The sequence below is a fragment of the Eptatretus burgeri genome, chromosome 18, assembly GCF_056783735.1.
Source record: "Eptatretus burgeri isolate ZD-2024b chromosome 18, Ebu_testis_v1, whole genome shotgun sequence".
Classification (NCBI taxonomy): Eukaryota; Metazoa; Chordata; class Myxini; order Myxiniformes; family Myxinidae; genus Eptatretus; species Eptatretus burgeri.
Genome location: NC_140978.1, coordinates 34,445,344 through 34,468,999, shown reverse-complemented (window position 1 = coordinate 34,468,999; position 23,656 = coordinate 34,445,344). Strand labels below are relative to the sequence as shown.

Here is a 23,656-nt window from a genome sequence, read left to right as displayed (position 1 = left end):
GGGATGGGGCGGGGAACATGGGGAATACAAGATGGACATTATAGGGACTTTCTGGAAGGAAAGCAGGGAATTTGAAGGAGGTGGGCTTGGGTGGATTATCGGGGGTAGAAAAGATTGAGGATTTGAATGGGGGGTGATAAGAGATGGTGGTGAACAGCTGTTTTGAAGGCCTGCAGGGAATAATGGGATTGAACAGAGTGAGAGAGTTTATTCCAAAGGTGGGGAAAAAAGAGGAATGAAAGAGTGAAGGTGAGCAGTGATTCGTGATTTTGGTAGTTTTACCAGAAGGGGTTTTTTTTATGTCATTCTCAGGCTGCACTGGTGGCGATAACCCGGCATTCTGCTATCGCCGCTGCATTTTCCAGAGACCGAGGGTGGGGGTTATTTTCCATCTCTCCCATTGCTTCCTTTTCACCCTCCATTGTGACTTCATGCGGGTCCTGGGTCAATTCCGTATCCATATTTACATCATCTACATGGCCCAACGGGACCTGCCTGTGTTGGTCCGCCATTGTTCCTCCCAATAAATTTAACTATAATTTGGTCAAACAGCCCTGAATTTTGAGGTGTGTGAAGCGCACCACAGGTCCACGACCTGACACCAATTTATTAATCAAGGGGTTCGAAAAATATCCAACTACTGACACCAGCTGTTGCGGCCACAGGTACCGAGACACCAGCTTGTCACTCAGGGGATTAATCCCCGGTTGTCCTCGGTAGAGCCGGACCTGGGGCCACCACTCACAATTAACGTTGCGGGACAGTGGGTTGTTTTAGAACCACGAACGCCACCCAGTCAACCACGAGTCGCAGTGTCCGCCATCTAATTATTCCGATTATATATATGCAAGCCGGTAGGCGACATGGGTGGTCGCTACATAATTACATACTAGTCATAGTTTTTAACGGATCGGGCTGAAAATTTTTGACAAAGACGTTGATTATAGTGCGCATAAAAGCCTGGAAGCTGATTTTTTTTTTATTTTCGAAAAAATAATTTTTTTATGATTTTTCAAAAATTTCAAAGTCCCATTGCTAGGCAACAGTGGTGTCCATAGCAACGCTGCTCAAAAGCTTAGAACTATATCCTGGTATGAACCTACCTGTCAAGGTTCATCAAAATCGGTTGACTCCTCTGGCCTCCAGAGCTGTCCATTACGTACAAACAAACATACAAGCCGGTAGGCAAACATTGGTGGTCGCTACATAATTGCATACGAGTCATACAGTTTTTGACTTATCAGGCTGAAATTTTTTTAAAAAGAGGTTGATTATAGTGCGCATAAAAGCCTGGAAGCCGATTTTTGATTTTCGAAAAATTAATTTTTAAAATGATTTTTCTAAAATTTCAAAGTCCCGTTGCTTGGCAACGGTGGTGTCCATAGCAATGGTGCTCAAAAGCATAGAACTAGACCCTGGTATGAACCTACCTGTCAAGTTTCATCGAAATTGGTTGACTCCTCTTGCCTCCAGAGCTGTCCATTACATACAGACATACAAACAAACATACGTACAGACAGATGGAAAAAGTGAAAATAAGGGTACTCTTGTGACCACCCAACAAACATACATGCAGACAGACAGACAGAAAAAGTGAAAATAAGGGTACTCAAGTGACCACCCAATATATATATATGAGGCGCCGCGAGGAGGAGTGATATAAGGGTCACATCGACCATTTTGGAGTTAATGCCATATAGCATTATTTTAACCCTTCCCCTATCATCCAAGCCTATCATCATATCATTAAAAAATGTCACTTACATCACTACTCGCCGGGCCTCATATATATATATATATATATATATATATATATATATATATATATATATATATATATATATATATATATATATATATATATATATATATATATATATATATACATACATATATACATATGATGTGCATGCTTTCATGCATTTCCCACTTTCCCACCCTAACATGAAATGCTTCCACCACATCTGCATGTTTCTGCAACATGCAGAGATTTTGACATAATGGGCACATTTCGAATTAGAATCATGATGAATGTTTTGATTTGTATTTTTATTTCATACACAATTTCTTGAAAAGTCAAATGCCACTTTCTTGTTCCTTCACCCTTGCTGTTGCCGACACCACCAAAATCAGCATGATCAATCATGAGATCAGTCACATGATATTGAAACCGTTCCTATAACCTATTAACAGTGATTGTGCATCAGTATGAAATATATGTTGTGATTATCTATTATTGGCTTTGAGCAGTCCATGGTTGAGTTTTTTTCTTTTATTATGTACAAGGGGCAAGTCTCATGCTTCAAACCTGATATAGAGTGAGTGGGATATCCACACGTATTACCTCTTCGATCGGCAAGTGCACTATTTATAATGAATAATAATGGTGGCCCATATTTAAAAAGAAAAACGATGTTTAATGTCCAACAATGAGTGACCAGTGCTGGCAGGCGGGTCCTCCGAAGAACGACACACGTTGATGAATCACTCTGCCTGCGAAACACCAGGGTGGAGTTTATACAGCAGGATCGAGGTTCAAACCCAGGCTAGACAACTCGAGGCTGTCCTGCCAGCCCAGATATAATAAGTGAGAAGAATATGTTTTGCCTTGTTATCTATTTCTGGAAATTAAAATAAATGAAAAAAACCTGAAGGTTTTTTCGACTATTGTGGGACAGCTCGTTTGTCAACCTTTTTGAACGCCTCTCGTATACAAATAACACGATAAATAATTTTATTTATTTTTAAAGAAGACATCTCACTTCCAGAATAATTCAATTTTAATTGCTGTAAAGAAAAGCAGAAAATATCACGTTTTTCATTTTTTATATAACATAATCAATCGACTTCTCTTGGGCCTGTAAGTTATCAGGTGATCTTGCACAAGTGATGCTGCAACTCATGTTGAAGTTTAACAGCTTCCTTTGGGGAAGGGGAGGGGGGGTGGGTGAGGAAGTCATCCTACCAGCTCCTGGCACCTGATATGTCATGTGGCCTTGATATTTCCTTCTATGGCGGGGTACACGGGGTAAACCCATGGGGTAGAAGTTCTATCCCATGTCTCAGCTGTTGCTCAATCATTCCATCATGATTCACGTCCACACGGCCTACATCCTTCAGAGCACAAACCTTTCCTTGCTTGTCATCGTCCTCACCGTTGTATCTTTGATTTGATAATTCTTCCCATTTTGTCTTTCTCTCATGCATAGGATTTTACAGCGGATGTTTTGTTTTAAAATTAGAGGCCAGAGGGCCCAGGTTCCTTTCAAAAGCTTAATCATTCAGCTTGCCGGTAGCAGGGACTGTGCTAATGAGAATCTGAACTATTATTCTGAATCAAATGGCAATTTTGTTCCGGCCCTGAAGCCTTTGGTGATGCCTGATGGGTTGCTTTGTCATTTGTCATGTCTCGAATGCCCTACTCTTTTATGCTTTTGCTACAAAAACAAAAAAAACAAAAAGGAAACACGGGCTTTTTGCACACACAATAGTGCAGATCCAATACAGAACACAAGAAGATTGTTTTGGTGTACTTTTACCGATTCAAAAGTTAAGATGATGTACACCTGCTTAAGGCATAAGGCACTTTTTTTTAATATACAATGTCAAGGCTCGTATAAGAGCTAACACACCAAACGTATAACAAGGAGAGCAGGAGACAAGAGGGGTGGGAGAGTCAAGCACAAAACCCTGGAAAACAGAGTCATTAGGAGATCCGGGGAAGAGAGAGGGATGGGGTGGGGTACACGGGGAAACAAGATTGACACCACAGGGAATTTCAGGAAGGAAAGCAGGGAATTTGAAGGAGGTGGGTTTGGATGGATTAACAGGGTAGAAAAGATTGAGGTTTTGGATGGGGGAAGATATGAGATGGTGGTGAACAGCTGTTTTGTAGACCTGGACGGATGGAATTGGATGGACGGACGGACCATTATTCAATGGACGGAAGTAGTAGATATATGGGGTTTTCAAGGCAACCATGCAAATGAATGGGGTGAAAGGGAAAAACTCTTTGAATTGATCCCCAAAAACCCCTAAACAGGAGTCTAATTCCTCCCCCCCTCCCCCATACAAATGTATCGGGAGAACTCTCTGAATCGAGACCCATCAGGACAAAAAGAGGAGAATGATATTCTGCCATACAAGCTCATGTTAAATTGAGACTGTCTCAGGGCCCAAAAAAACCTCATACAAATTAATAGGGGAAGCTTTCTTGCTCAAGGCCCATCAGGTCAAAAGAGGAGAATGATTTTCTCTCCCTCCTCTGACTCTCAGTCCATGGGGTCAAAAGAAGAGATCGATCCCTCCCCCATTACGTACTCCATTCAAAGAGTGAGCCAATGAATATTTGATCATGTTCTACTTCAGGTAATAAATTAAATTTCCGATTACATTGATCGCCATAGAGTATGTTCACAAATATTATTTTAGAATTTAGTTCTTAGTCTAAATATCTTTGTTGAGCAGAAATAAAATGATAAACTTCTCTCAATGCTCTTGTTTGACTACCTCCTGAGCCACATATCATTTTGAGATTATAGTAAATTGTTTTTCCATTGTTTAATTGATAACCATCAAAGTTTTCAGTCCATTCAAGGATATTAATTTTTTTTTTCTTTACATCCTCTAACTTATTTGTAATTAAATTTATCCACTTATTTGTTTTATCTACTTTTACCCCGGTTATTTCTTCAATAAGGCTTATTTGATATTTCTCACATTCTTTATGTTTTCCATTTAAGTACCAAGGTTCATTACATCTCCACTCTTTAGTTTGGTTATTGCTTGGTTCTATGATTTATAAATCAGTAAAAGATGGTAGTAGTCCCTCAGCACTTCTACTTATAACGATAAGGGAGACTATTAATTCCATTCTCTAAAATATATCTTTTATCATCAAAAACTCCTAATACTTTATTATTTATCTCTTCTGTATATAATTGATGTTTATAACTTCTTATTGTATTCATTTTTCTGTACTCTTCCTTCTTTCAGGTTAAACAGTTGTAATAATGTTTATAGTTTATTGTTTCCTTGATTATATTTTTCTTTATTCCCTTTAGCTTCTTATCACATCTTTCATTGTAATTCTCAATATATGTAAAAGCATAAGCCTTTGATCTCAATCCTATAAATTCACTCATAACCTTCCCACCCAATTCATCTTTAAACTTACCAATAACCTTTGCGTTATTTGATGAAAACAACACATCACCAGGTTTATAATTACTTGTATCATACATATCAATATTATCAATCATATCCTTATACATCACTTGTCTTAATTTCTAATGTAAAACTATCGGTATCCATATATAACAGACACATTTTGCTTATACTTTATTTTTTTTAAATGATGATAGTAATAGTCATACATTTAGGACTTTGACAAGTGAAGAATTGATGTTCCGATATAAATGGGTTTATTCATTTTAATGCTCTCTTTTTTTTCAAATGAATAGCACAAAAGTTCTCTGAAAACACTTCCGCTCGTTCAAAACTTGGTCTGTTAATTAACTTTGAAGCCTGTTTCCAAAATATAGAAAGTCTTATGTTTTGTCGATTCTTAACATTTTCCATAGTCTTTCCAAATACAGCATTATTCATTAATTTATAAAAGTTCTTCAAAATTTGTTTCTGCATTTTTTCTCTTTGTTGTATTAAAATCAACATATTTCTCCAACCATGACTGTTTAAATTTCAAAATCGTATGAATTTTCCTCACTCTCAACCCAGCAGATAAATATTGTCTCAAGTTCCTTTGATGTAAAACATAACTTTCTTTATCATTTAATGTTGTATGTTATTTTTCTGAAGATTTACCTTTTATATTAAATGACTGTTGGTAATCACTTAACCATTCTTTTCTCGGACTTTCTTTATCGGAGGCATAGGGTAGGTCTTTATGCTTATTATGAAGTTCTTCAGGGTATTTTAAATCAACCTCAAAATAATATCCAACTTCAGGCTCATCCAATTGTTTTTGAGAGGAGATAACAATATCAAGTAAATTTTTTCATAATTTTCTTCAACCCATTTAAGTTCCCCATAAGGTAAAGATTGAGACATGGCCCACCCATACAAATTGTTAGCATCATAATACATCAGGTAAAAGGTGTCCTCATTCTTATTATAATCAGGAAGATATTTGTTATTTGCTTTAGCATATCTCTTGGAACATACTTGAGATATTCCTCCTCTTTTAGCCTTCTCTATCATTAAAATCATATCTATATCACTGATTAATTCCAAATTTTGTTTTGTCATTTATAACATAGCATTCCAAGCCAAACCCGGGGCCGTGTAATAGTGAGCGGGGTCTAATCCATAAGAATTTTTATTATCCCAGACTGTTCTGAAAGTTTCAAACAAATCACTTAATAACAATACATCAGTTTTAAGATATGAATCATGATATTCCCCAAGATTCTTTATATTAAACTTCTCCCAAACCTTTTTAGCTTGTGTATAATCTTCATCAGAAATATGAGTATTATTTGACTTTCCATAGAAACTTTCCTTTGAAGGAAGTTGTGTTTCTTTAAACTTCTCAAATGAATCCACATAATCATACGGATATATTCCCTTTTTTGATAGGAGATCAATCTCTTCTTGATTTGAGAAATATGATTTAAGACTCGGGAAGTTTTTAATATTTGATGGTAACCCAGATAATGAATCTCCCATAAACTTGTATGTGTCAAGAAGTCTGATATAGGTTATGGGGGATATATAAATCATTTTTGTGAATGAGATGTATTTTTGATCTGTGTTTGGAATGGCGAAAATATTTCCAAATGTCTTTGAAAGTTAATTTATAAATAGATGTGTGTCATAGTGAGCATTGTGAAGAAAGACAGGAATAAAATTTGGAGTATTGTAATTAATATTACAACAAGAATGAGCGGGACCTCTATATTTACCAGTAAGATGACAGTGATCCCTAACCTTGGCCTCTCCCTCAATTTCCTCATCACAAATATGACAGGTACTGTTCCCTCTAAATTCCTCTTCCTCTTCCTGTGTTACTGACATTGATTTATAGTTTTTCACCATTATTTATCTTAGTCTTATGCAATCTTTTTCCAATCGTCTTACAAACTCCTCTGAGGCATCTTCCCCCCGATAAAATTCTAACTTGTTGTATTCATCACCAACAGCTGATTTGATATAATAACAGAAACCACAAGGAGTATGTTTTTGGTATATAGTTTGTGTATGATTTAATTGGATTTGGAGAAACAGTATCTATCTTTGAAAGGATACTTTCTAAATCAGCATAATATCACAAACGGATGTTTTATAGATTTATTAAAATCTTTGAATGATATGTTTGAACCTGCTTTTGGTAAATTAATTACAGTTGATTTATGATTACTACAATATTTTGAATGTTGATTTAATCGTTCTTTTGAGTGAAAGGAGTTGAGGCATCTCTTACAAGGATACATTTTACATTTTCTTTTATATATTTGTGATTTGGTTAATCTTGAAAAATTTTTGATGAAAGCATAATGTGATTTTTCCTCTGAAGTAAAGTGGAGAAGGTCAATGTGTGTTTCATCATTTTTATAGTTGTTTGAAATTTTTAATATCTGAACATTGTTTGTATCCGTTAATCCATATACATTAACAGATAGATTATTCATTTTCTCACATTTAGGAATATCTCTCAATGACATTGGAAACTTTAAATCTTTAACATTTAATGTATTCTCGTATTTCTTATAATGTTTAACCCTTTCAGGATTCCATTGTGGAGGATGTAAGTGAGCAAGAACAGACCAGAGAAAACATTTATTATCTTTGTTTTGAACATTAACATCCGCTTTCTTAAGTTTTATCATTTTTGGTAAATCAATATAAGAAGAAGCTTGAAGAGGATCTGATTTTAAGATGTGTATATCTAAAAAGATTCTTTTTGTGATAGTAAAACCACTACCTACTGCAGTGTTATCAACATCTTGTTCTTGTCTCTGGAGATCATCGTAAACATCATATCTTACAAAATCATGAAATAATGAGAGAAAGTGAGGGGTTGTCCTCATATAGGGAGTAGTTTCATCATCTTGTCTTACCATTTTCAATTTTACTCCCATATAAAACTTAAAAGTTTTCATTTCACTTAATGTGTTTTTAATTATAGTTTTAATACTTTATTTAACCATATCAACAGCTTGCTTCCATGATTGAGGATTGTCTGGGGTCTTGAAAGTGAAACTCTTATTTTTATATGTCCTTTAAATGCTTCATCATTGTTTTCAATGGAGAATTTAGTGGCGCCCTCCCTTTCTTCATTGTTCATGTGTTTGCGTGATTGAAGATGTTTATTATAATTCTTTTTAAGAATAACATTATCACATCTATCACAACGTTTTGTTTCTTGGTCAAGTGGAGATATTTGTCTGAAGAGATTGAATGTGTGTTTGGTGGTTTGAAGGTGTTTTTTTATAATATTTATATTCATGATTACAAACATCGCAGTACGTTGTATTCACCATATTTATATAATAAAACTTTACTTAAACTAAAATTTTCTTGATGAAAATTTCGTTTAATTTATAGGTTAATCCGTGCTTAAAACAAATTTACCCTCCAACTTTTTTCACTTAATAAATACAATGTTTCAAGACACAAAAGACAAGTTTCAATCAATCTCTTCATTTGTAAAAGATACTGAGAAATATGTCAAGGATGTAAAATTGAATAAAGATAAATATAACAACTATTGGATAAAAACAATTATGGTAAATAATATGAGTTCTTCAATTTCCTTCAGTGGAAGGGCTTTTAGTATTCCCTGGATGAACATCAATTAAAGTATCTCTAACAAAAGTTTCTCCTCTCCTGGCAATATATTCAAAACTAGAAAAAACAATGAAACAAGAAAAAGGATCAAAAAATAAAAAACCTTCTGGATGAAGCTTTAGAAAGGAAAGATAAGACCATCTGTAATATGCAAGGAGAAATTTTGTATTTTTTTCAAAACCCTAAAGATGTAAATCCTGATGAAATAAAGGATGTTGATATATCAGGTGAAATGACATTTCGTTCAATAGTAGTTAAGGATCATTTTAAAATTACCTTTAATATTAAAAATGTAGTAGTTGAATCTGTTAATGAAAAAAAAGTATATAGATATAGATGGTACTGTTTTTTCTACGAATTAAATAAGAGTCATTATTCAACTGAAGATTTTGAAGATTATGAGAGTGATTATGATACCGAGAGTTTGTGTTCAAACGACAGTTATGATACCGAGAGTTTGTGTTCAAACGATAGTTATGAAAGTAGTTTTATAGATGATTCTGAAAGTATCGAAGATGATACCGAAGATGAATTTCAGTTTAGGTAAAGTTTTACTTTATAAATATGAATAGTTTACTCGATTTTGAGCCTCTTGAATTCCCTGATTCTCCATATGACAAATTTGAGAATTGTCCTGCGTGTGAAAGACGGGGATTAAACACAGAGTCAAAAGCCTATAAACAATGTATATTCTGCGATTATCTTCAAATTAATGATAATAAAAAAATATAAAAAACAAAATAATTATTTTAGATTTACACCAAAAATTAATTACTTTACAAGATTGATTAGAGAAATGAATGTAAAGTATGAGGGTGATAACACACCTTTCCTTACAAGGGAAGAAACTGAACGTATTAGAGAAATGTTCAAAGGATTGTTATATATTATTCACGATTGTCATTTTCAGGGAAATATCAACACAAGATATTGCATAAGTAAAATAATGGATTATCTTGCAATTAAACCTGAACTTAGGATAAAATATAGTTTCTAAAAAAGCCAATAATAAATTAAATAACCTGTTTTCCAAATATATAAATGAATGATTTTTTACCCATTTGGGAAAATAAGATAAAATTTAACAACCATAAAAAATCTCCCAAATTCATTAAGATGCCTCATAGTTGGTTCAAGCGGATGTGGAAAAACCTGCTTACTTTTGAAGATGCTCCTGACTCCCAACTTTTTAGATTATGACAATTTAATAATTTTCACAAAGTCGAGTTTTCAACCAGAGTAGCAACTACTCTCACAAGGTTTTAATGCTGGTCTTCAAAAAGAAGATATAATTGGTTTATTTAAACTTCAAAAAAACCTAAATGATTACAACATTGAAGATATAATACAACTATTTTGTGATACACAGAGATGTAAAAAGAAATCAAAACCGATAACTTGTATTCTTCCTGATAATACGGATGATATACCGTCTCCCCAAGATTTGGATAAATCAAAAAAGAACCTCGTTATCTTTGATGATTGTGTTTAAGAGAGAAACCAAACGTTAATGGACAGCTACTACACAAGAGGGATATATGCTTCTTGTAATTGTATTTATCTTAGTCAATCATACTTTCAACTTCCTCGTCGGTCCATCAGAAACAGTGCTAATACTTTTATTTTATTCAAGCTAAATTAAAGAGATATAAAAAAATTTTGGAGAGATAATTGTTCTACATTATGTCGTAAAAAGGAATTTGGGGATTACATGAAGCACACGACTGAAAAATATAAATATATTGTTGTGAAACAAGATGAAATTTTAAATGATATTTTCAAATAAATAAATGGATGCGAAAGAAAGAGCAAGAAGATTTAAGGAACATCAAGAGTTGGTTTCAAAAGTTGTAAAACAACAAGAAGACATAATGAAGAAACGCAGACAGAAACTAACGGGTGAAGAAGCATTTGAAAGAAAACAAGAGAAATTTTTAAAACCACTTTTAAAAACTTCCAAAGAAAAAAATATAGATGTTTCCACAGTTCCCACAATAGAATATACTCCTAAAAAACTTCAAATGATAAAAGATTTATGCCTGGTGTTGGCTCAGTGGTTACGGTGGCGGCTTGGGATCCCCGGGTGCTGAGTTCAAGCCTCGTTTCCCGCTGAATTAATTCACCAGGGGGTTGACTCAGCCTGCCATCCTTCCGAGGTCGGCAAAATGAGTACCAGCTTGCTGGGATGACTGAGTCATTTGAGTATCCTGCGTTGGAGTGGCGACCCGTGCAGGATTGTGTCCAATAGCCAAGGAGACTGCTTCGGCAGCACCAATGCTCTGTACAGAGTATGGTCCCAATGGATGGATGGACAAAAGATTTCAGTCAAATGACAGAGGAAGAATTAGAGCATATAGGAGAATTAGAATATGACGATGAAGGATTATTTCAACAACTGGAAGAGATTAATCGACCCCCTGATTATATTGTGAATGCTCTTCAAAACAATGAATATTCAGCGGATTCAAAAACCAAAGCAGGACTCATCCCAAAAGAACAACCAGCAATATTTCATTTTGTTCAAGAAAAGGTATTGATATTTAATGATGAATTAAAGTTCTTGAGTTCTGCTCAACCCCCTGTTAAACTAACACCGAGATTAATGTTTCTTCTCACAAAACAAGGAAGACAAGGTTCAACTGTGAGGTAGGAATCAAAGTATATTGACAAACCATTGGATATGAAAAATAATGATGATCGAGTATATATTGATCTGCTGAACAATCTGAATTATAGGGTTAGTATTTCCGGTAAAAGTAGGAAGAATGAGAAGGATAAACACATTATTCAGGCTTTAAGTATCCTTGGTTCAGGTGTTAGTTTTCTTCCAAATGACCCATCATAATTAGTTAATAGACTGTTATTGTTGTAAGGTAGTAAGAAGGCTGGAAATAACAATTGTTTTAATGAAGCATCAGCCACTTTAGACCAGTTGATGAACATGAAAAGAATTAATAGATATCAATATGAAGACATTTTATCTCATATTAAATAAGATGAGAAGCACAATCCTTAGTTTTAATTTCACAAGCGACCACACATCTTCATTCCCATACCCACTACAACTTGACCCAACAAAAGAATATGAGGCATCTTTATTGTCCATGGAAACTTATAATACCTTATTTAATATAACTGAGAAAAATGACAAGTTTCGTTATAATCCGGGAAGTGGATACAAAACGATAACTGTCTCACCCGGAGCATATGAGATTTCACAAAATATCTTCCGAAATTGTTCGTCTTTTGAAAGAACAGGGTGATGAACCAAAAAATATTGTTATAGTTATTCAAAAACATACTTCAAAATCAACGGTCAACTTAAAAATAACGACAAGGTTGATTTCACAATTGATAATTCATTAGTTATTGGGTTTCTCCTCAAAAAAGATTGAAACTACTGGGACGTTTTACAGTGATAATGTCATTCAAATATCCTCAGGAATAAATTCGGTATGAATTCACTGTGATTTGATTGATGGTGCTTATAATGATGGGATAAAAACAAATACAATATTTTCATTCAGCGCATACTCAACCCCAATTGGTTATAAATTCAATATGGAACCTAAAAATTTGGTTTATCTCCCTGTGTCAGGAAAAACCATACACAGAGTAAATTTTAGGATAACCACCCAAGATAATCGTATGATTTCTTTTAATGGAGAAATTATATCCATCAGAATTCACCTACGTGAAGTTTTCCAAAAAATAAATATGATGGTTATTGTGAGGAAACACGAGTTGGGAAAATTTAAAATAACTACAGGGGAAGGGATGTTCCTTTCCCCATACTACAAGGGTGAAGGTATGTATCTTGGTAGAGGATACTATAAACCTAAGAGACAAAGGGGTGCCGGACATCAATTTAGAGGAGATGGGATAATTGATACTCTAATGGGTATCGGTTCAACTATTCTTAAACATAAAGACCTAATTGGTTCAACTGCTTCTGCTGTGGGAAATGTAGCAGGTGCTGTAAAGAGCATAAAAGATGCCCAAAAGGAATCTCATAAATTACAAGCAATAAAAGAAATTAGGAAAGGCAAAACTCAGTTGTCTCCCCAAGAACGACCTAAAATAATTCAAACACTTGGGTCAGGGTTTCAAAAGTTTTAACATCTTTTTTCCTAAATAAATACAAGTATGGAAGCAATTGATAGTATCTATGATTTGGATGATACTATTATCATCTCAAACTCCACTAAAAAAAGAAGATTACTTCAAGGTAAATGCAATAACTGGAACAGACTGGAATGCAAATGGTACAAAAAGATTTGAAATAAATAATCAACAAACTTATTTGAATCGATCCGAAAGTTTCTTGTTGTGTAAATTTAAATTCACTAAGGCCAGGAATAACATAAACGCTACACTCGTAAATGATTTCTTCTGGAAAATGTTTGATAGTGTTCGTTTGTACATTGGAACACAAGAAGTTGAAGCGGTTGATTATGTCTCTGCTGTATCTGAAATAATGAAATTTACACTATATTCATTCAGTGGTAGAATGGGAAAGGGGGCTGTCGAAGATTTTATTCCTGATATGTCAACGGGAAAAACACAGACCTTGGATATAGTCAAAGGAAAGGAAAGTATAATGATGATGCAAAAGCAGTTAATAGTTTTACTGTGGCATTTCCTCTGAAAGGTATATTTGGATTTTGTGATCATGATGAAGTTGTGCATGGTCTTAAAATTAGATTTCAACTACAAAGGAATGATAATGAAAATAGATTACGTTTTGGTATTGGTAGTGCTTTTGGTGCCCAGAATAAATTTGTAATTGATGAAATGAGTTGGTATATTCATGAATATACTCCTAATCTTAAAACAGAAGAGATGTTGAACAGAAGACTTAACTCAAAGAAACCACTCAGTGTATCATACCTCAAAAGAAGATGTCAACACGTCAAACTAAACCAAACCACTTTCACGTGGAATTTGGGTGTTCTGGAAGGATAGCCACGATATCTGTGGATCATTTTTTTATAAACAGATGGCGATACTGCTACAGATAAGAATAATGCATTGAGTGAATATGCTAAGGTGAAACAACTTCGTGTTTCTCTCGATGGAACATTTTATCCAAGAGATAGATTGGAAATTAATTGGGAAAAAAATGATTATGCTGAAGCATACAAGTCTTACCAAAAGGTGTGTGAAAGTAATGGAAATAAATAACCTATTTTGGATATGACAGCATTTAAAAGTTTGTATACAATCTATGCGTTTGATCTGAGTGCTCAAAAGGAAACTATAAAGTCAAATCGAGTGGATACTTCCCTATACATTGAAAGAGGAGAGAGTGAAGAAGTTGATTCATAGTGCTTGCTTTTGGAATAAACAGAATTACAGATTAATACAGATGATGGTGTTATGATTAGTCTCACATAATTTTTTGTTAACTAAATGAGTGGTAAATTACCAACTGTGGTATATCTTAATCAAATCAATCTTCATAAACTATCATCTTGTGTTCAAAATCAAAAGCCTTGTATGATTAACGTGAATACAATTCAGAGAAAAGGAGCAGTAAGAATTGATGTTTTGCTTACAAGAGAACAGGTTAAAATCTTGAATAATACTGGCTCACTTAAAATTAAAATGACAAACCAATGTTGAAATAAACCAATGTCACCCTCAGGGTGACCCGTATCTTGCCAAAAGGTGACCACGTGTGACTTCTTAAAGGTCACACTGAGGTGAAAAGAGCTGCTATCCACCAGGAGCGACTCCTTGAGGAATATCTGCCAACAAGAGATTCCGATGAGAATCGTTCTACAGAGTAACCATGAAAAATATGCTTTTGCCTCATAACGTCACCAAATGACGTCATAATGTCTCAAGCTTGACATATCTGGAAAGCACTCATCGAGGTGTTCAATTTGAGGTACTACACGATATGGTTCCTAAAACTTGAAAATTTGACCTTGGGGTCAAATATGTTTGACCTTAGGCGCTAACCATGAAGGTCAAGGCCAATCGCCACCAAAAATTAATCAGCTGAGCGCCAGACCATGAACTATATTCCCATGAAGTTTGAAGACGATCCGATCAAAATTACTCAAAAAATAAGGGTTTCGTCGACTCCCCTGATTTGCGACAAAGTGACCTTGACCTTTGACCTTGACCTTCAGAATTTTATGCGCTGAAAGGGACCTCTATAGGCCTCTGATATGCGAAGTTACAAAAATTTCCAATGATAACTGTGCTCTGCAGAGTGATTTATACGTGATTACAGACCCCCCCAAAAAAACATATGAAGTCAAGGCCAATCGCCACCAAAAATTAATCAGCTGAGTGCCAGACCATGAATTATATTCCCATGAAGTTTGAAGACTATCCGATCAAAATTACTCAAAAAATAAGGGTTTCGTCGACGCCCCTGATTTGCGACAAAGTGACCTTGACCTTTGACCTTGACCTTCAAAATTTTGTGCACTGAAAGGGACCTCTATAGGCCTCTGATATGTGAAGTTACAAAAATTTCCAATGATAACTGTGCTCTGCAGAATTTTTTATACGTGATTACAGATAAACAAACAAAAAAAAAACAAACAAAAAAAAAAAAACATACAAGCTGACTCACATATCTTGCAAAAACTTCGTTTTGGCAAGATAAAAATATTCAATAAGAGAGACGAGTGGAGGATTTCTCTCATTTCTAATTCCTTTATTTGCTGGTTTCAGTGCGGTTGGAGCATTGATGGGTGGTATTTCAACAGCGGTGAAAACTGCCAACGAAAGGAAGGCTCAACTGCGGGCTCAAAAAGAATTGGAAAGACACAACAAAGAGTTGGAGAAACAAATTAGTGGAAGTGGTGTAATTGTAGATTTTGCTGAAAAACTTGAAAGTCTGCCTGATATAGCTTGATTGTTAGTTTGGAGATATGCTTTCTTCTATCGCACAAGCAGGTGTAAAATTAATGAAAAGGGGTAATGGATTATATCTTTCAAATTAATAAATGAGCATTAATGAGTGGTTTAAAGAATTTGGAAAGAATACAACATCAAATTTACAACTTGTCAAATATTGTAAGAAATTATAAATTCATAATGTGGTTATTTGTATGATAGATTAATTAACAAACGTGCCTAAGCATACAAAGAATATTATTATGAACTTAGAAGATAATAATGGGAACGGTTCTCATTGGGTTTGTATTTTTAATAGTCAAGACAAATATTATTTTGAGAGTTTTGGTCTTCCACCACCTGTTGAAGTCATAAAATTCTTACAGAATGGTGTTTATCAAACATTTCAAGTCCAAGAATTAAATTCCAAGTGTTGTGGTCAATTATGTCTATATGTGTTATTTCAACTCAATAAAAATTAAAAAAAATTATGACATTATTTTTAATCCAATATAAATGACATGTTGGTGAAGATGGTTCTATCTTTGGTGTATCCCAAGAACTGGATATTGATTTATCAAATTATTACACAAAGGCACAGGCTGAACGACAGAAATATAGTCTAACAAAAAATATTAACATGAAAAATGCTTATAAATTAAAAAATTATCCAAGCCCGACTGACGCGAATGACTTGGAGAGATTAAGTGATTTATCACAATATATATATATATATATATATATATATATATATATATATATATATATATATATATATATATATATATATATATATATATATATATATCCTAAAATAAAACGGCCGTGTATTCCAAAGATACAGAAGTGTTGATTTTATCTCCATGTCATACAGAATTCACAGTTCGAATTAAAATAATTTTTTTATAAAGAAGGGCGTATAATTTGTAAGAGAATAGAACAATGGGGGTATGATATGAATGATTTAGGGTATAATTGGTCATTTAAAATTGACCTCGAAGACCTGGAACAATTAAATCAGTCTCGTAAGGAAGAATATTATCCACTTGGTATAGAGAATGAGTTTTGTGGAAGCACGATTAGTAACAACAAATAAAAGAATTTAATAAGGGTAAATATAATAATGGTTTTGCCCTCGTTTTTATCATGAAAACAGAAAAAAACAGGATTATATATAATAAGTAAGGAAATACAAAATGATTTAACTATGGGAAGATGGGGAGGTGTTTCGTGTCGTAATACTATTCTGTCATATATTTTTAATAAATAAATGACAGCAAGAAGGCTTCAAGAAAATTATCATTTCTGTGTCCAAGCATACCTTCAAGAAAAGGGTATTCGGTATTTTAATAAATATTTTCTACAACATAAGAATGAGGTATTTTCAATAAAAGATTGGCATTATGCTGATGTTGATAAACCAACAACTTTGGATTTAATTAGAATGTTAAATAATGAAAAAATTATAAAGTTAAGAAAATGTAAGGCTCTTTTAGAAATCCAAAAGAAATTTTATTGGTTGCCTGTTGTAAAAAAAAATATTTTGGATGCAGGAATTACAAGAAATCCCGATGAATATATGTATGATATTCTATGGGGTGTAAGCGATTCAAGAATAGTAAGGGACGAGGAAGGAGTTGAAGAGAGAGAAGAGGAGGAAAAGGAGAAGAGGGAGAAGAGAGAGAAGGAGTGGGAGAAGAGAGAGAAGGAGGAGAGAGAGAGAAGGAGGAGAGAGAGAGAAGAGAGAAGAGAAGAGGAGAGAGAGAGGATGAGGGGGAGAGAGAGAGAGAGAGAGAGAGAGAGAGAGAGAGAGAGAGAGAGAGAGAGAGAGAGAGAGAGAGAGAGAGAGAGAGAGAGAGAGAGAGAGAGAGGGGGAGAGAGAGAGAGAGACAGACAGACAGACAGACAGACAGACAGACAGACAGACACGGACGAGAACGGACTTGTATGAAAATATTGAAACCAGTGGGATTAAAAAAAGTTTGGAGGTATTACAGAAAATAAATGAATCTCAATGCACCAAGGAGGAAAACAAAGAATTGACAAGTCTATTAGCAATATTTTCGACAAGACTATTGACATCGTTTTCAAGGACAAGATATTGATTTTAATTAAAGTTTTTCATTTTTTTTCTTAAATAAATGGAGGAGAGAGTAAAGACATTTCAAAGGATTCTTTATGTTTTAAAAATTAAGATTCAAATGTGCATGTTGGAAACTAAAAAGGTTTTCGCGCTCTGTCGGAATTTTTCTCATAAATAAATGAGTTATTGTCTCAAATGTAAAAAGAAAACTAACACTAAAAAATCTCATATTTTAAAAGTAAGAATAATAGGGTTATACAAAAAGGTACATGTTCGGTGTGTGGTTCAAAAAAGTGTCAATTTATCTCCAAACATAAACGTGGAGGAGATATACAAAAGTTTTTATCAGCAAGTAAATTTACAACTACTGGAATACCAGGAGAATTACATCGACCAGGGTATTCTTTCTGTGGTCCAAGCACAAATTTGGATAAAAGATTAGATGAGGCAGACAATCCGAAATCATGGAGTAAACCCATCAATAGGGTTGACGAAGTGTGCATGAGACACGGTATTGATTATGAGAATACCACAACGTTGGAAGAAAAGCATGAAGCCGATAGAGAAATGTTGTATAATTTGTCTCTGATACAAAATCCAACCTTGAGAGAAAAAGTTGATAGGTTCATCGTGAAGAAGATGATCAGTGCTAAATTGAAACTTGGGCTTGGAAATTCAAAAAACTTATGGGCTCTAATGATGTCATTAAGATTGAAGAGCAATTAGCTGATGAATTACATAAACTAATATTCACAAAGTTTCAGAGAAGGAAGGTTTATTCCAAGGAAGTTTATTATATCTGGTCCGCTGATTTGATGGAACTCAATAATGATAAGGGGTACAAGTATGCTTTAACCTTTATCGATTTGAGGAGTAGATATGCGTGAGTTGTCCCTTTAAAAAACAAAACAGGTAATACTCTTATGTTAGCCTTTCAACAGATATTTAATAAAAGTAAGAGAAAACCTAAAAAATTGTGGACTGATGAGGGTGGAGAGTTTTATAACAAGACATTTATGAATTTTCGAAAAAAATAATAGTATTACATTATACAGTACCTCTAATGAAGGAAAAGCCGTTGTTATTGAACGTTTTAATCGTACCTTAAAAGATAGACTATATAAAAAATTCACACAACTCGGTTCACAACAATGGTCATCTTTTATTCAGGATATTGTAGATAAGTATAATGACACGATTCACACGTCAACAAATATGAAACCATCAGAAACATTTACAAAATTAGAATATGAAAAAGACATCAATGTCAGAAAACCTAACTTCAAAGTTGGTGATATCGTAAGAATATATAGGTGGAAATCTCATTTTGAAAAAAGTTATACAAAGCGATGGACAAATGAACTTTTTTAAAATTGTTGATGTAAAAGATACAATTCCTTGGACTTATAAGGTATATGATTTAGAAGGGGAAGAGATTTTCGGTTCATTTTATTCCCAGGAATTACAAAAGACAAAACTAAGCAAATAATACTCATGGGAGCAATAGGTTGGCGCTTCACTCCCCTCTACTATACACCATTATGGACACTCGAGGACCAAGTCCGAGGTGTATAACAGGGTTAAATTAAAAAATATATATATATATATATATATATATATATATATATATATATATATATATATATATATATATATATATATATATATATATATATATATATATATATATATATATATATATATATAGTGTGCCAAGTGGGACGTTCTTAGATCTGTGAACCCCAAACACAGAATCATCAACTGAATAGTCAAGGCTTAACTTTTGTTTGTTGGTGTGTGTGCAATGGGGGACGTTCTTCGATCTGTGAACCCCAAACACAGAATCCTCAACTGAATAGTCAAGGCTTAACTTTTGTTTGTTGGTGTGTGTGCAATGGGGGACGTTCTTAGATCTGTGAACCCCAAACACAGAATCCTCAACTGAATAGTCAAGGCTTAACTTTTGTTTGTTGGTGTGTGTGTGCAGTGGGGGACGTTCTTAGATCTGTGAACCCCAAACACAGAATCCTCAACTACATTGTCAAGGCTTAACTTTTGTTTGTTGGTGTGTGTGTGTGTGTGTGTGTGTGTGTGTGTGTGTGTGTGTGTGTGTGTGTGTGTGTGTGTGTGTGTGTGTGTGTGTGTGTGTGTGTGTGTGTGCGTGAGATAATATAACAGGGAGCATAATCAACCCTCACCCACCCTTACCCACACATTCAAAATCTCAACCCCAATCTCACCCACCCTTACCCTCACATTCAAAATCTCAACCCCAACCCAAACCCACCCTAGCCCTCACATTCAAAATCTCAACCCCATCCCAAACCCACCCTAACCCTCACATTCAAAATCACAACCCTAACCCAAACCCACCCTAACCCTCACATTCAAAATCTCAACCCCAACGCAAACCCGCCCTAACCCTCACATTCAAAATCTCAACCCCAACCCAAACCACCCTAACCCTCACATTCAAAATCTCAACCCCAACCCAATCTTTTTTTAAATACGTATTTCAACAATATATATTTTTTATGTTTTTATCTTGCCAAAACGAAGTTTTTGCAAGATATGTTAGTCAGCTTGTATGTTTTTTTTATTTTATTTTATTTTATTTGTTTGTTTGTTTGTCTGTAATCACGTATAAAAAATTCTGCAGAGCACAGTTATCATTGGAAATTTTTGTAACTTCACATATCAGAGGCCTATAGAGGTCCCTTTCATCGCATAAAATTTTGAAGGTCAAAGGTCAAGGTCACTTTGTCGCAAATCAGGGGAGTCGACGAAACCCTTATTTTTTGAGTAATTTTGATCGGATCGTCTTCAAACTTCATGGGAATATAGTTCATGGTCTGGCGCTCAGCTGATTAATTTTTGGTGGCGATTGGCCTTGACCTTCATGGTTAGTGCCTAAGGTCAAACATATTTGACCCCAAGGTCAAATTTTCAAGTTTTAGGAACCATATCGTGTAGTACCTCAAATTGAACACCTCGATGAGTGCTTTCTAGATATGTCAAGCTTGAGACATTATGACGTCATTTGGTGACGTTATGAGGCAAAAGCATATTTTTCATGGTTACTCTGTAGAACGATTCTCATCGGAATCTCTTGTTGGCAGATATTCCTCAAGGAGTCGTTCCTGGTGGATAGCAGCTCTTTTCACCTCAGTGTGACCTTTAAGAAGTCACACGTGGTCACCTTTTGGCAAGATACGGGTCACCCTGCGGGTGACATTGGTTTATTTTCTCTTCTTCCAATTCTGTCTTTTAAGGCTTTCAGGTTTGATGAAGTAGAAAGGGGAAGTAAGAACTTTCCTGCACTTTCTTCCCAGAACTAACAATATATCTATATTTTTTATGATTTTTTTCTCTTCTTCCAATTCTGTCTTTTAAGGCTTTCAGGTTTGATGATGTAGAAAGGGGGAGTAAGAACTTTCCTGCACTTTCTTCCCAGAACTTTCTTGATATTGCTCTCATCAAGCACCATCCAACAAAGAACTACATCGATGGGTTTATATCCCCAAGTGTCTTCTTGGTAGAAACCACACTTCAAGTCTCCAAAATAAACCCAACTTTCCAAGTCTCCAAGGTATAACCACATTCCTGTTGAGTTTCCAAGATATGTATCACATTGTGATTTATCAAGCCAGAACCCACATTTCAAGTCTCCAAAAATATAATCATCTATCCAAGACTCCAAGGTAGAACCACAATTTCCAGAAATATTGTGGGTTTCAGTGATAGATCTCACATTGTATAACTGTGGATCATCAAGGAAAACTCCATTTTTCCAATTTTTGTGGGTTTCAGTGATAGATCTCACATAGTATAACTGTGGATCATCAAGGAAAACTCCATTTTTCCAATTTTTTATGGGGTTCGGTGATTGATCTCACATAGTATAACTGTGGATCATCAAGGAAATCTCCATTTTTCAAAATGTCTGAAATTTGTGATTCTCCAAGGTAGTTTCCATATTTAGAACCATCTTGGCAGAGCCCTTTTCCCGAGTCTCCAAGATAGTTCTTTAAACCATCAAGGCAGAACTCATTTTCTGATTTTAAAAAAAATTTGTGAGTCTCCAAGGTAAAACTTGTATTCTGGCTCATCAAGGTATAATTTGTTCAGTGGGTATTGTCTTGATAACTCGCAATGAGTACTATTGCTGTAAAACACTTTTTCAGGATTTTGCTGGTCTCCAAGGTATAACTCTGGTTGGGTCATCAAGGACGAGCTCATTCTGTGGGTCTTGGTCGCTCATAAGGTCTTCAACCAAACCAACAATTTTGTCCCAAGTTGTGGCAAAAGCAGTATTTTCATTTTGTATTTCAGATACAATTTCCCGTGAGAGAAAATAATAATGCATTCATTAAGTGATTTAATTATTAAGTGATTATATGCTTAAATCAAACTCTGTAAGTAGGAAAATAAAATCTTACCTCAATAGATAAGAGGATTAAATCCAGTGTATCAACTTGAAGGTTTAGTTCCATACAAGTAGTATAACTCCAAGGAACTCCAAAGTTATCCCACTCAAGCTCAGCACAGCAGTCCATTCTCAGTAAAAGTAAAAATATATTTAAAATGGAGTCTGGATTTGAAGCTTTAATAGAGAAAGATTGGTGGGTGTGGTTCCCTTTTTCAAAATGGAGAATTCTTTGAAAATTCCCTGGGCAAGCCCAGGCAAGCCTTGTGAGTCAGATGTTGTTGGAATAGAGAAAAATTTTTCAAAATGGAGAATTCTTTGGAAAATCGATTAACAGGAAATGATGTAAGAGTAGGTGGTCCTCACTAAAGAGGGTGGGGCTTAGTAAAAGTGGGCGGAGCTTAGGAAAAATTGGCATGGCTTATGAAAAGGGCGTGGCTTCGGAAACGTGGGCGTGGCTTATGCAAAAAATAATCTGTGGCTCAGGAGGTGGTCAAACAACAGCATTGAGAGAAGTTTATCATTTTATTTCTGCTCAACAAAGATATTTAGACCAAGAACTAAGTTCTAAAATAATATTTGTGAACATACTCGATGGCGATGAATGTTATCGGAAAATTAATTTATTACCTGAAGTCGAACATGATCAAATATTCATTGGCTCACTCTTTGAATGGAGTAAGTAATGGGGGAGAGATCGATCTCTTCTTTTGACCCCATGGACCGAGAGTCAGAGGGGGGAGAGAAAATCATTATCCTCTTTTGACCTGATGGGCCTTGAGCAAGAAAGCTTCCCCTATTAATTTGTATGAGGTTTTTTTGGGCCCTGAGACAGTCTCAATTTAACATGAGCTTGTATGGCAGAAAATCATTCTCCTCTTTTTGTCCTGTTGGGTCTCGAGTCAGAGAGTTCTCCCTATACATTTGCATGTGGGGGGGGGGGGTGGAGGAATTGGACTCCTTTTTAGGAGTTTTCTGGGATCAATTCAAAGAGTTTTTCCTCTTCACCCCATTCATTTGCATGGCTGCCTTAGAAACCCCATATGTCTACTACTGACGGAATTGATGGAATAATTTGTGGATATATATACATACATACATACATATATGATTGGGTCACCCGATCAAGAAACAGCTATTTATACTTCAGTAAACTACCAAGAAGATTAATATTTAATGCTGTAGCAAAAAATAACCGCAGGGTTCACCACAGCATTGTTTTGCCAGATTGCCTCATTTCCTTGTTTGAGGTCAGTTTCTCCTCGGTCTAATGTTTTGAGTTCAATTCCTCCTCATTCTCAGGTTGTCGAGCAGTCTCATGTCATTTTTTACATTAATTTATTCATGAGCAAATACCACCCGTCACTTCGCTGACAGGAATAAAGGAATGAGGCGTGGAGAAAAAGAGGGGGGGAGAATGAAGAGGTGTCAAGGCAAACGAGAGAGGAGTGGTGTGGGAGTGAGGAGGGGTGGTGGAGCAA

General features: G+C 35.0%; 1 protein-coding gene across 1 annotated transcript in view; it reads left to right on the top strand.

Moving 5' to 3' along the window:
• Positions 1-23,656, top strand: part of LOC147008864 (voltage-dependent L-type calcium channel subunit alpha-1D-like) — a 355,309-nt gene that overhangs the window by 318,896 nt on the left and 12,757 nt on the right. The gene's annotated exons all lie outside the window — the stretch shown is intronic.